The sequence below is a fragment of the Pleurodeles waltl genome, chromosome 2_2 (assembly GCF_031143425.1).
Source record: "Pleurodeles waltl isolate 20211129_DDA chromosome 2_2, aPleWal1.hap1.20221129, whole genome shotgun sequence".
Taxonomy (NCBI): domain Eukaryota; kingdom Metazoa; phylum Chordata; class Amphibia; order Caudata; family Salamandridae; genus Pleurodeles; species Pleurodeles waltl.
Genome location: NC_090439.1, coordinates 955,028,718 through 955,043,485, shown reverse-complemented (window position 1 = coordinate 955,043,485; position 14,768 = coordinate 955,028,718).

The window sequence follows — 14,768 nt, the reverse complement described above, 5'->3', positions numbered from 1 at the left end:
TGGCCTGACCCTCCAATGCCCTCTTCTTGCCCTTGGGTGCTGATGTAAGAAGTAAAGAAGATAACATTAAATAGATTCGTGTCACAGTTAATATCCTAGAAAATATTTTGACACAGTAACATATTGACAGTATACTTTACTATATTTCTGAATCAGATTGCCTAATACTATATGATTGAGTTGACCTATTTCTAATTTTTGCCACCTTGCCCAAGCTCTATTTCATATTTCTTGAACTACATTTGGAAATACTAATGCCTTGTAATGAATGATCTTTGATCCACAAATCATATTCGCAAACCTTCTTTCATGTGCCAATTAAGTCAGTTTACTTTTTTTCAATGCATATATGCATGCATACATCACTGGAAGAATGCTTGTGACTGTACGAGCTACATAAAAAGAAAAACACAGAGAAAGCTAACTCACTGTTATATGTTACTTCTAAATGCAACAGTGCACCCTTCCCTACAGCTGCTGATGCTCTTGCAGGCCGCACCCACTGCCGGATCTGCTGCCAGCATGAATGGGAGGTGGCACTGCACAAAAGAAACAAGTGTGGCCGCCGTCTCCTCACTAAAGATCATGTGAGACTGCACTCTTTGGAGGTGTCCACAGGGTGTGTGGTTCACTGCACCCGCTGCACTGGCACCGCCATGTCCCCCATGTTCTTCCATGGTGCGGGAAGTGAGATAAAAAAGTGCAGGGGGAAAAGAAAGAATAGAGAGGGAGAAGTTAAGTTAGGAGAAGCTAAAGGAAAACTAATAAAGGGCCAAAAAAGTTACATAAAAAAGAGTCAAAAAGGTAAAATATACAAACACAAATACACACTCTAAGGAAATAATGTAAAACAGTGGATAATGAATTAGATAAAGACAGGATGGTTAAGATAAAATAAGGATTAATGTAGTCCCAGCACCATGTGCAGAATAGGAAAAACAAGATGGCCGCGTGTGCCGGTGACAGTATGGGGCCGACCATGCTTGTTCTTGCAACACGGAACACGCAACTTGCACCAATCAGCGTGAACGGGAGGCAAGCACAACTCCAACTTCTCGCACAAAGTTGGGCAGAGGTGGCATAGTGTTTTGTTTACTTGGTGGATTTCTGAGAAGCGGAACTTCTGGAAATCTATCCAGGCCTATTAAAAAGTCACCTCAAGAGTGTAACTTGAAAGCCCATAGGCAGGGTGCCTGATACATACAAACATAACATAGTCCATGTTTAAAAGTGGAAGGCCTAAATGCTATTTCACTATGTAGTTCCAGGTACATTTTTCCATACGACAAGCCTAAGTGTAATTACACTATTTCATTTAATATATATGCCTAGGAAAATGCTAGCAAAGCCCTTTGGATTTATTTCTTATTTCAATCATATTTTCAAATACTTGAAAGAAAAAATAACTTTGCAATTATGTACTTTAGGCTGCCTCACCCAGAAATGGCATGAACCCTGTTCTGCCACAATCATACCTTGAGAGCTAGACTAAACAATTCTGACAGGGGGAGTTAACAAACCTTTCATAGAAGACAACAGCCTACCTGTAAGTGTAGGACGGGCAGAAGGACAGACTTAGAAGCACCACTGTTGGCTTGAAGATGGAAGGGAGAGCTTCTCCTATTCATTCTCAGGATCCTATTTGACAGCCAGGCTTTAGTTACAATGGGGGAGGTCAACTAGTTTAGCTCCTATCAGGAGAGAAGATAGCTCAGATAAAGAGACCTGATAGCTGAAGGATTCTGTCATACTGAAAGAGGTAGTTTTGTAATAAGTCAAAAAGGAAGTGGTACAAAAGGGGTTTGGAGGATTGTAAAAAAAATAGTTAGAATTAGGTAACAGATTTTCTCCAATCAATACCTAATACATAGGGTAAATCTGGCACCTCAACAACTACCTCCTCTGAACATTTCAGGGCATGGGAAGACTCCACCTGAAAAGGAAGGCCATGCTGGAAGAAGATTCCTGACGGAAGAAGAGGACTCACTCAAGGACACAAGACCTTAATGACTCATACATCCAAAGGTATCCATGGAGAGTTCTAGGATAAGGTGGTGGTGTCCTGCTTGCCTGTAATAGGGATACAAAAATCTGAAGAACTCCTGACTCAAAGAGTGCCCAGCTGACCACAAAATACTGAACCCTGCAGTAGTACTGACCAGGGAATGATCTGGTGCCTAGATGTCTGCCCTGAGGAGCTGGCAGCTACAGGGATAATCAGAAGGCGCTTTTCCAGCAGTCAGAGGATTGGGATTAGGTGCTGATGTTTGCCCTGGAGGATTGCACTATAGATGGGCAAGACAACTAGTTTCTTCCTGCTCAGAGCTTTTGTCATTTTGAAAATGAGATCAGCAAGCCCTCATGGTGGACGTATCTGTCACTATAGACTTTTGGCAAGCTACAGCTTCCAACCTTGCCCTACTGAAGGTGATTAGTATTTCACAACAGTGACTAAGTCCGAAGGGAAAACATTGGACTAGGGAGAAGTGACAAACCCATCTGCAAGCTTAGCCACAATGAAATCTGTGCTTGTCAACCTTGAAGCATCAACTGCAGCTCAACAGTGATGCATCTGAACTTAGTGAAGTGAATTACAGCTGTGCCAATCATACCGTAGCCTGTGTGTGGAGTAAATTTGCTGACAACTTATGCAGGGGGCTGTCAAAAAGGCAGCATTACTGTAATGATGATTGGGCCATATCCTATGTGCGTATTAAGTCGGTGACCCGATGTGCCCAGGGGTTGGGCATCACATGGTTTCAGTGATGCAGAGAGGAAAGACTGGATGGTGATCTGTGAGTGCCTGAGCCGTGACAGAATCATCATACCTGATCAAATAACCTCCTAACTGTGAGAGGGATCAGAGAAACTTACAGCTTTATTGGCGAGAGTGCTGTGGATGACCAGCTGCTGCCCCTGCAAAGCGGAGAGTACTACTCATCACGTCTAACTGCTGTAGACCTCTGGAACGTACAAGCATGGAATGCTTCCTGGGACTCAAGTAGAATCTATATCTTCCTCCCCATTCCAAGAAGACCTGCACTGCTCAACTCATGCTACCACTGAGCCAAGATCTAAAGGGGTAATTGACCTAGTTGCTTGAGACCCATAGCCGGTCTAGTCTTGGACATCAGTAGTAGAATACTTCAAACTCCAGGTTTGGGCCCAGTAGCTCCTGCTTATCCTGTAGCCCTTCAAAAAGGGTTCAGGCAACCTCTCTTCCATCTTCATCTGTAAATATTCATTAAACGAGCACCCTAACTCAATCCTTAACAGCCTTGTCACACAAACTACACAGCACAAAACAAAAGCCATCTACGTAGTTATCATTTAGAAATTCATCAATTGCAACTTCACATCAACAAAAGCATTTGACACATTTAATGCCTTAAGTGATCTTTTGATCTGTCACTGTCACCCACAATACATCCACACTAAATCTACCATTTACTAAAGGGCAATACAAAATGTATCCAACCAACATCTAAATATGTAATTGAGAATTGCATGAAAGCCACAAACAACATTTTTTTGTTTGTTGTTTTTAAAATCTAGTGGATGAATGCAAAATGCAAACACTTTGTGGATGTTCAAAACATGATTGTGTTACACTCAATCCAGCAAAAGGGTCTCTCTCCACATGTGTGTTCAAAGGCAAAATGCTTGACATTATTTTATATGATACCGCTAGTGTGCATTATCTCTCCCACATCCCCATTGATTGATCTGACCATCTTACCGTCCCCTTCTACTTGTTACAGAGTTTAATCTTCATATCCCAAATCATCCCACCCCGCAGAGACTTAGGGGTTGATTATGAGTCTGATGATCACAAGACCGCCAAACTCGTGGTGGCGGTCCAAGATCCCGATGGGTTGACAGTCGTCCTGGTTGTAATCAGGCAAGGCAGCGCTGAACTCAGCATCACCCTGCTGATTACTACCTTGTTCCCAAGCAACTTTTTTAAGTCGGTTTCACCACCATGAAAAGGCTTGTGGAGAACAAGTACAGTGGGCCACAGGGGAGCCTGTGGCATGGGCATGGGCAGTGCAGGGTTCCCCCTTGAAATGTGCACTGTCTGCTGTGCAGACAGGGGGTTCTTGTACAGACTGTGCACATTTCAAAGATGCTGGTGTACCCTGTGTGTGGCAGCATTGCTACTGGCTCAATAAGCCACTCCTTTCCCACTGGACTGACCAGTGGAATCCATGGTTTCTGCCTGTTGGAAAGTTGTAATGGGTCCGGTGGGGAGACTACGAGCACCGCAGTGGTCTACATGTCAGGAGTTTGGTGGACGGATGTCTTCCAAACTCCTAATGACCCCCTAACTCACTCACTGAAAAAAACACAGCTGATCCACTGGCTCACATTCAACACTCCTCCACCAGATCTAACCAACCATGGTTCTCAGATCTGATAGAACTCAAGCATGAAACCTCCTCAAGGAAACCTGAGAATGATTGGAAAAACAAATTGTACCACACAGAATCTTTGCTTAGACAATGCAGAAAATATTATAAAGTACTAATTTTCTTAGCACAGCCATCCTACATCTAACAAAAGATATAGGTCCTCATTATGACATTGGCGGTCAGCTGACCGCCACACCGGCGATGGCGGTAGTACCATCCCCAGGCTGGCAGTGAAGACCGCCAAATTATGACCATGGTGGTGATCCCTCCCATAGACATCCAATGTACCACCCGAACCACCAGTGAGGTCCGTCCACCGACCACGGTGGTAGCCATCTTCAGGCAGGCAGAAGACAACAACCCGCCCACCATATTATGATATAGCAGACCAGCAGGATTTCAACGGTGGGACCACCACCATCAAAAGCCTGGCAGAAACACATCACGTAAAAGGAGACACTCACCTCTAGGGATACAGAGGAGTTCGCGGCCGCCATGGAACCCGAACTGGAAGTCCTGCGATGCTGTACCACGTGATGGCAGTCCAGGAGCACTAACACTGACAAAGACGACTATGGTGAGTACAGCCACCTAGCACACAAGGGAGGGAGGGGAGAGTGACACACCCACATGCACAACACACACCAAACACACATACCACACACTGAGAACAATCTGCAGAGTACAACACAGCAACATAACCCAGGAGCAAAGAAAGCTAGGACACATACCTCTGGTCCAACCACTGTACTAATGTGGGAACAGTGACCTCAATTATAAAATATAAATGTTTACATATGTCATATATACAGTAGGGCCATTGACCAGTCCACAGTCAACAAATGGACACAGGTCAAATTCCAAGGCCCAACTTCACTCCTGACAGCCCTGTCACTCCACTAAGCAGGGGCTTCATGATGATGTTAGGCAGGCACCTCAGGGGTGAAGGTGGGGGTGGGTTCTTTTTGGGAGGGGAGTCCTTGGGCTTGGGTTTGGGAGGGGTTGGGTCTTTACCCTTCTGCTTAGGGGCGGAGGAGTGGGATTGTGGCGGGGGCTAGAGAGCCACCCTTGTGCCCTTTAGTGGCAGGTGTAGTTTTAGGGGGAAGAACAGGAGTCGACTGGGAGCTGGAGGTACTGGGCTGGAGGGCAGAACGGGGGGAAGAGGTCAAGGCGGGAAAGGAAGAGCTTCTTAGAACCAAGGGGGTGGGTTTTGGGAGGAGGATTGGGAGTGGAGGAAGAGGGAGTGATTGTAGGAGGGGTAGGTGTGCTGGACTTGGGTACAGGTGCATGGACAGTGTGCATGTGTGAAGTGGATGGCTGTCGAGTGTCTGAGTGGGAGCGCTTGTGTGTAATTGGAGGGGGACAGACAGGGTGGGAGAGGACAAACAGGATATGTGTATGTATGTTGTGGTGTCTGCAAGTGAGGTGGGTGTACTGAATGAGGATGTGATGGTGGTGGTGGTAACTGCTCATGTGGTGTGTGGGGTCCATGTCTGCGGTCTGCTGTTGTAGTGACTGTGGGCAAGGCTGTACAGGTGGCAAGATCTGGGACTGATGATGCAGAGCATGCAGGTGTGTGTGTTGGTGTGACTGTAAGGGACGAGGAGGAGTGGGGACAGTGGAGGCAGTGGCTATTGTAATATGTGCATCTGCGTGTTGGCTGTGTGTGTGCTTGTGGAGTGAAGTTGGTGCCTGTGTTTGTCTGTGCGAGGCCTGTCTGTTGTTTTGGGTGCATGCTTGTCAGATTGTGTGCATGGGAATGGTGGGGGAGAGGGCTTTGGGACTCGAACAGGTAGTGTTGAGGGGGGAGGGTAGAACCAGGGACAATAGCTGCCGTCAAGAGGAGGCCAAAGCCTGAAACGATCTCTGTAGGGCAGCCAAGCCACTGTGAATGGCCTCCAGGTAGGCATTGCATTGCTGCATCTGGGATGCCAGTCCCTGGATGGCATTCACTGTAGTTGACTGCCCTACAGAGATGGATCTCAGGAGGCCAATAGCCTCCTCACTGATGGCTGTAGTGCTGACAGGGGCCGAGGTGCCTGGGGCAAAGGAGACGCCCACCCTCCTGGGTGAGTGGGCATGGGCAACTGGGTGAGGAGCTACTGGGAGGGCAGTGCTGGTACAGAGGTGGCAGAAGATCTTGTAGTTGGGGTGGTCCCAGAGGTGTCCGCCACCACCAGGGAGCCTCCATCAGAGGAGGAATCTGAGTCTGTAGTCATCACTCCTGTCTCCCTTGTGGTGCTCCCCTTGCCCTCCAACTCACTGGTCCCCTCAGCGTCTGTGCTCTCCGCCTCCTGGGTCCTGTGGGCTGCAGCTCCCCCACTCACCAGTGCCCCTACCCCTTTGCCAGATGATGCTAATGCACACAAGGGCAGCGTGAGAAAAGGAGAGAGGGGGAGGGAGAAAGAATGGGTGGCACAGGGTCAGTCACAGCACCAACAGCACATATGGCATATACATCAAGTTCTCTCACTGGAACTAACACTGTGCAGTATGGGCCACAATGACAAACCAATACCTGGTACAACACCATTAAAGATCCCAAAGACTACCATGTGCACACTGAATGGGACTCACAAAGCCCTGTGTGCCGGGGTTTAGTAGCTACTTACCAATGCCAAATATACATACCACCCTACATAGCTAAGCAGGACCACACAGGAAAAGCGAAACTGGCATATTGGGGCACCCACTGACTAGAACCTTGCACACAAACCCCATGGCAGGCAACAAAATATAAATACCACACAGTCTGTACTCACCCCCTTGTGGCTGCTGTGCTGCCCTTAAGTGCCCATCCAACTCAGGATTGGCCACCGCCAGTATACAAGCCATTAGGGAAATCAGGCTCCGACTGGCACCGCTCGTCGCCCCCAGCTGGGCCTTTGCAGTCTTCTGGGCCCAGCGTCTCAGGTCCTCCCACCATTTCCTGCAGTGGGTGTTCCTCTAGCTATGAACCCCCAGGGTCCACACGTCTTTGGCGATGGCACACCACAACCCTTTCTTTTGATGGGCGCTGACCTGCAGATGAGACACAGACAAAACTACACTGTGAACTCACCAATCCATTCTCTTATACATATGGCTTACCTTCTGCATATGACCCACATTAAGCACACACATTACCCCTACCTCTGAATACACATTGCATGCAGCCAAACCACCCATGATGTAAACACAGGTTGGTCTGGAGGCCCATACAGGAGTAGGATCCCATCCACAATCTTCTCCAACTCCTTGGATGAGAAGGCTGGGTCCCTTTCCCCTGTAGCATGGCCATCACAGGTTCCAGACACAGATCATAACAGCACACGCTGTGGAGATGTTCAACCGTAGAGAGTCAGGAATCAAGTGAAGTAGTACAGAAACAAAATGGCAGTCATGTCCGCAGTGGTGAACACCGTCACCGCCGGCGTTGATCATCATTGGTTCCTGGACTCCATAGAGCTCCATGTTAGCCAGTGAGCAGTTGCCCAGTGGTGTAGATTACCTTCTACCATGACACCAAACACCGGCGGAGTGAGGTCACTTCCAAATGTCCCTGCATACAGGAAAGGCGGTTGCCATTTCCTAATGCTAGTACTCATGTTGGACACATTTATGTGTGTCATTGGTATCGATTGTACACACCTAGACAATTCCAGTCTTCTACATACATACATGCTCTGAGTATTGTGATATTGTGTGTCCGTACTTCCTGTATGCACACACATTTTAATTTTGGCTTACTTAGATACCAACCACTGCGGAGGATGAGGAGGAGGCGGCAAGCACCCGTTTACAGACCCCTAGTGGACTTGGCTACACTGGAGGACAGGCACATCATACTCACCTATTGTCTGAATAGGGCCACAATCACTGAGCTGTATGCACAATTGGAGCCTGATCTAATTCCTGCTATCCATAGCACTACAGCTATTCCCCCTGTAGTACAGGTGCTCTCAATGCTCCACTTCCTGGTAAATGGTTAATTCCAGGTGACAGTGGGCTTTGCTGCAGGAATGTCACAGCCAATGTTATCAATAGTGCTTGGAAGGGCTTTGGCTGTCTTGCTCAAACACATGAGCAGCTATATCTTATTCCCCCAGAGTGAAGATTTGCCCACTGTGAAGGCTGGATTCTATGCCATGGGACACATACCACATGTGATTGGGGCCATTGACGGAACCCATATTGCCTTGTTCCCTCCTATGGCAAATGAGCAGGTCTACAGCAATAGGAGGAGTTTCCACTCAATAAATGTCCAGATGGTGTGCCTTGCTGATCAATACATCTCCCACATCACTGCCAAGTTTCCTGGATCTGTGCATGATGCCTATGTATTGAGGGATAGCAGCATCCCACAGGTGATGGCATGACTACAGAGGCAGAGAGTGTGGCTCATAGGTGAACTTGAGTCTTCACACAATCTATGTCAGTGTGTGCCAACTGGAGTTGTACTCCATGCCATTGTACATCTGAAATGTGTATCCCTCACTACTTCCAGGTGACTCCAGCTACCCAAACCTGTCCTGGGTGTTGACTCCTGTTAGGAATCCGAGAACAGGTGCAGAAAATCGATACAATGAGGGACATGGCCATACCAGGCTGGTTGTAGAACGTACATTTGATCTACTGAAAGCCAGGTTCAGGTGCCTTCATTTAACAGGTGGGTCCCTATGAAGTACTGCCAGATTGTAGTGGTCTGCTGCATGCTGCACAATGTGGCCCAGCAGTGGACACGGAAGACAGTGAGAAGGAAGAAGAGGAGGATGTAGAAAACAGGATACATATCATACAGCAGTACTTCCAATGACACTCAGGTAAGACTGTAGATCTGATCATATCTCTATTTAAGTTCTGTGTGCCAGCTGTGTTGTGCTAATCACTGCACACGTATGCCTTCCCTTTTTGCAGATGTTGGTGTGGTCACAACTGTGTACTGATGTGTTGACTACAGACTGCTTTAACACATTTGTTGGATGGATTCACACATTACTGGACATTTGCACAGTATAATAGAGTTCATGCATTGCACATTTCTGTCTGAGAAAGCACTAGTACTCTAGTTGTGTTTAAGGGTGTTTATTGAAGTGACAATAATGGAGTGCAAGAGAGTGGGGTGATGGTTGGGAAAAACTTCAGTGTAGTGGCCCAGTTGGTTTGTAGCACAGGTCCACTGTCCATGGGGCCATAGGAAGAGGAGCAATCGCAGTCCAAAGTGAACAAGGTGACCCATTGGCACACAAGCGGGGCATTCTTGAGGGGCTCATTTTCTGGCGGTGGTCTTAGTCTTTGCAACAGTCTCTGGTGTCTGTTGTCTGGGTCACAGGGAATGGTTGTGGGGTGGTTCTTCTGCTGCAGAGGGAGGGGTGCTGGTGGCCTGTGGATCTTGTGGCAGGTCCTCTTGTCCACTACCTGCACCAGATGTTGATGGCTGGTGAGTGGACTGGCTAGTGGAAGTGGGCCGCTGCTGACCACGATCCTCCACCATAGCTCCATCTTCCTGGCAATGGAGATCTGCTGGACCTGTGCACCAAACAGATGTGGCTCCATCCTTACGATTTCCTCCACCATGACCTGCAACTCCTCACCTGTGAAACGGTGGTGCTTTTGTGGGGACATGACTATTTTGTGTTATGTGTGTTGTGCAGAGGGTGTACAGTGTTGTGGTAGGGTGTGTGGTGTGTGATGCATGACGGCTGTATAGGTAGATGTGATGTGTGTGAGTAGTTCTCTAAGGGATTGGCCCGGCAAGGTGTAGCAGTCTTTTTGTGTTTGAAAAGGTTTGTGGGTTATGTGGGGGGGTGTTTTATAGTGCTGTTTGTGGGAGTGTAAGCTATGTGTATAGGTGCCAGGTGTGGATTTTTGATCTGGCTAATGTTGGCTTGAAGTGGTGTTGGGTGCCCGATTCTGCCGCAGCGGTGTGCACCGCCAATGGCTGACCGCTGTTGAATGTCGGCTATCGTGATCTGTGGGTCAAAATTTGGAGCACAGTGTATTGCTGGCATAGTGGTGAGGGTGGTGGATCTGACAGCTTTGCGCCTTCGTTGGGTCTGGCGGACTTGTGGTTGTGACTGGTTTCTCTTGATTTTCTGATTGTGTGTCATAATCTAGCAGGCAGATTACTGCCTCCGTGGCGGTCTGTTGGCAGTCGTCACCATGGAGGTCTTCAAAATAGACTGCCATTGTCATAATGACCACTAAAATGTCCTCCTGATGTCACAAAGCCTTAACTTCAGTTCCTTAGCCATCTATCACTACCAGATGAGATTCAGTAAAATTATCTACAACTGAGAAATTTGACTAATTCATCAGATGAGATACAATTTGACTTAATACCAGTGTCTCAAGTGCCTGCTCCTAAACCGACACAAACCTGAGACTCATAAATGTATTACAAATGAGGACCTAGAAATATTCAGTACATCCTAAAACCTAAGGGCTACTTCCTGATCTCATTCCAGCTATAATTATTATTAAAGATAATTAAAGATAATATTCACATCTTTAAAGATGCTTGACTAATACATCACTTGCTCAAGGCATATGCCATCTTTCATAAAGAATGGCCATATCAATACCATTCTGAAAGATGAAATTAGCATTTTATTGTAACATGTAACACATAACCTCCAATCTTCTTGGCTCAACAAAGCCATAGAAAAATTAGTTGCCAATCAGCTAAATAGTGGCATATACAATGAAAATTTGTTGACCGACTATCAACATTTTTTCAGACCAGGCTTCAGAATTGAGACAGCAACATTATAGGTACTGATGATGTACACAACATCCTAGATAAAGGCTACTCCTTCCTAATTGAATTGCTAAACTTCCTGACATTTTACAATTTAATTCACTATAGAAGGGTTCTCCTTGGGCTTCCAAGACAAGATACTATGGCCCATATTTATACTTTTTGATGCAAAACTGTGCCGACACAGTTTAGCGCCAAAACGTTTAATGCCAGCTAACGCCATTTAATTGCGCCACCTGGGCGTCAAATTTATACTTTGACGCACGGCTGCGCAAACCACTGGTGATAGTCATTTTTTTTTACTCAAACCAATGCACCACGTCGTAAAGAAAAACTGCGTTAACTCAGCGCAAATTACTTTGATCCGGTTTATGACATTGCAAACCAGATAAGCGCCATTTCTTGATGTAATAGCGTCAAAAAGCGGAGCAAACACTGCAAAATGTGCAAAGGAGCCCAAAATGGATTCCAGAAGCTATGAGAGACACCAGGAAGATGACAACCGACCTGGAACCAGCCAGGAGGAACCACACAAGACCCAGGAGAGGGAAAAGAAGAAAAGGAAGTGTCAGTTCAGTGCAGAGGAGCATGAAATACTGGTGAAAGAGGTGACAGAACACCAGCACCAAGTTTTTGTCACCTCTAAATTGCCAATTGGTAGGAGAGAAGCAATTTGGCAACAAATTCTCAATAAGATCAACAGTGTGACAGAAGTACGGAGAACAGTCACCGAGTGCAAGAGACGCTGGCATGACTGCAAGCGCAGGACCAAGGAAAAGATGGCAAGGAACAGGAAGTCAGCACTGCAGACTGGAGGTGGGAGTCCAGCACCACAGGAGGCCCTGGATCACATGGAGGAGATGGTGGCAGCCATCATCCCTGAGGAGATAGTCACAGGGATTCAAGGACAGGACAGTGCAGACTACCAGGAAACAACACAGATGCAGGGTAAGTCGCATGGGGAACTAAAATGCCTAATTGTAAACTGCAAGCAGGGGGGACATACCTACTACACAATGTATGTAAGCCATGACAATCAGGTGGTGGAAAAGGCAAAGGGGTATGGCACGGGGGCATGGGCTGTGCTGGGCAAACCTGGGGCACAGCACAACACTATACCAACAACCTTTGCATGGGGGTATGCTGCCATGCCAAGGATGTTGGAAAAGCAAAGGCAGTCCAGGAGGGAAGGGCACAACGTAAAACTGGCATGCTGTCACACAACAGCTGGTATGCTCGCTATATGAACCAGGGCTCAATTAACAGTCTCAGGCCATATCCGCAAGTGGAATTTAACATTGACAACAGTTGCCACTACCACCTTGCTGTGTGTGCAGGTCAAGTAGCTAATGGCAGTTACATGCCCATAGATCAAACACACCCAAATTAGAGGTTTCAGGATGATGAATTTATCAATCCCCTGTAATCAATACAAATTTGCTAATCCTGTCAAATGCTCATGTCCATAGTCACTACAAACATCAGCCATTCTCATAAACATTATGAGGTGCACAGTAATGATGTCATACACATGCTGCACATGTCAGGGTCTATCCTCTGCCTGGGTCATAATAGCTGCAATGCCACCATGCAACATCCCAACTGTCATAGTGCTAAGACAACAGCATTGAGGGGGAGGACATATTTTTCCGGCTAGTAAAACACACCCGCACAGTCAGAAGAGGAAATGGAACACTGCTACGACCATCAGTGCAATCCAATGTTGCACACATTCCCCAACATCAACATTACACTCTACCAGTGCTGACACCTGTATTGTGCCATGCCAGTGCTATACATAGGTATGTGACATTTGACTCTAAAATGTCCTCACACACACACCATACAGCAGGAATGGATGAGTACGAGTGTATGGACAAATAAGTAACCTGGCAGTACAATGTAAGAAATGATAGGTGTGAGTAATGTATACCATACTACATAAGATCATACCATCAATCACCTTATCAGGGTTCACATGAACATCAGGCTGCAGTCAGACGTACCACAGTGTCCTCGATACAAAATCTGGTCTCAAAGTATGACAGATTGAAAACATACATCCAAACTTAACAACACATTGGGAACCATAGGAACCTTGAGTGGTGGGTGCAATAGATGGCAGATGCATTGAGAAGTAACTTTGGTGTAGCTGCCAATGTGACAGCTCAGTTGGGATTTGGATGCAGGATGACACACAAATGCAAATACTAAATTGACACTGTTCACCGATGCCAAAGCCCTGATCACCAAGCATATGACACATACTGTAAAGGAGTACCTAAGTATTTATTTAACTGTAAAAATAGGATGCTAAAACTAGGGGAAACACCTTAAATAACCTAACCTATCCTAACTACACATTACCCACAAGTGTCCCTAACTACCCTAAGCTAAACTTACTTATCACATTTAACTAAACACTCTAAACATCAACCCCCCCAAAACCCTTATATGACGGGACATATGGAGGACAACATATACAAACCTAAACACATACTATCTTATCCTAAACAATTATATATATATGTATATATATATATATATATATATATATATATATATATATATATATATAACAGCCTATTCAAAACAAACACTAAGGGCCAGATGTAGCAAAATTTTGCGAGTTGCAAATCGCCCGCATCACAATTTGCGACCCCGCAAAATCAGAAATGGGATGCAAAAAACCCATTTCCCAATCGCATATTGCGACGCGAGCCATTACCGACTCGCTAAATTTGCTACCCCATAGTGCGACCCGCAAATAGGAAGTCACAATTTGCGAGTCGCAAACCATATGAAAAAGCCACTCGCAAATTGTGACTAGTCGCAAAAAGCCCATTTTGCACACCCAATTTACCACTAACTCAGAGCAGGTGGTAACCAGAACCAAAGTATAAAAGGAGACCCAGAAGGCACCTGGGTTACTCAAGATGGCGGAGATATATGTGATAGCAAGGAGGAGGAGAGTCCACGCCGCACAGCAGAGGAGGAGGAGGAGCCAGAGACAGGAGAGGATATACAGAACCAGGCAAACAGTTTTCCAACAAACAGAGGAGGAGATATATGATTAATACAGACTCAGCAGTCCAGCAATATTAGAATTAATAGATCTACTCAATCCGCAGCTTCAACGCCAGACTGTGCGCGGCTGCGCCATCCCCACACATGTGCAAGTGCTATGCTCACTGCACCTCTTGGCCTCGGGTAGCTATCAGGGGGTCATTGCAGTGGCAGATGGGGTATCCCAAAGTGCACTCTCACGGTTTTTCAGATGTTTCTTAGATGCCATACTCACACACATGTCCAGATACAGATACCTACCCAGGAATGAGGCAGAAATCAACAGCACCAAGTTGGAATTCTACAGAATTGCCAACTTCCCTGATGTAATACGGTGTGTAGATGGGACACATAAACAAATATGCCCTCCTGCAAATCTGGAATATCTGTTCCGCAACCGTAAGTGTACCCACTCACTGAACATCCAGGTGGTATGTGACGCCCATTATGTCATCACTGACATGGTAGCCAAATTTCCTGGGAGTACACATGACTCCTACATTTTCAGGCACAGTGGGATACACCAACGCCTAGAACGTGGGGAGTTTGGA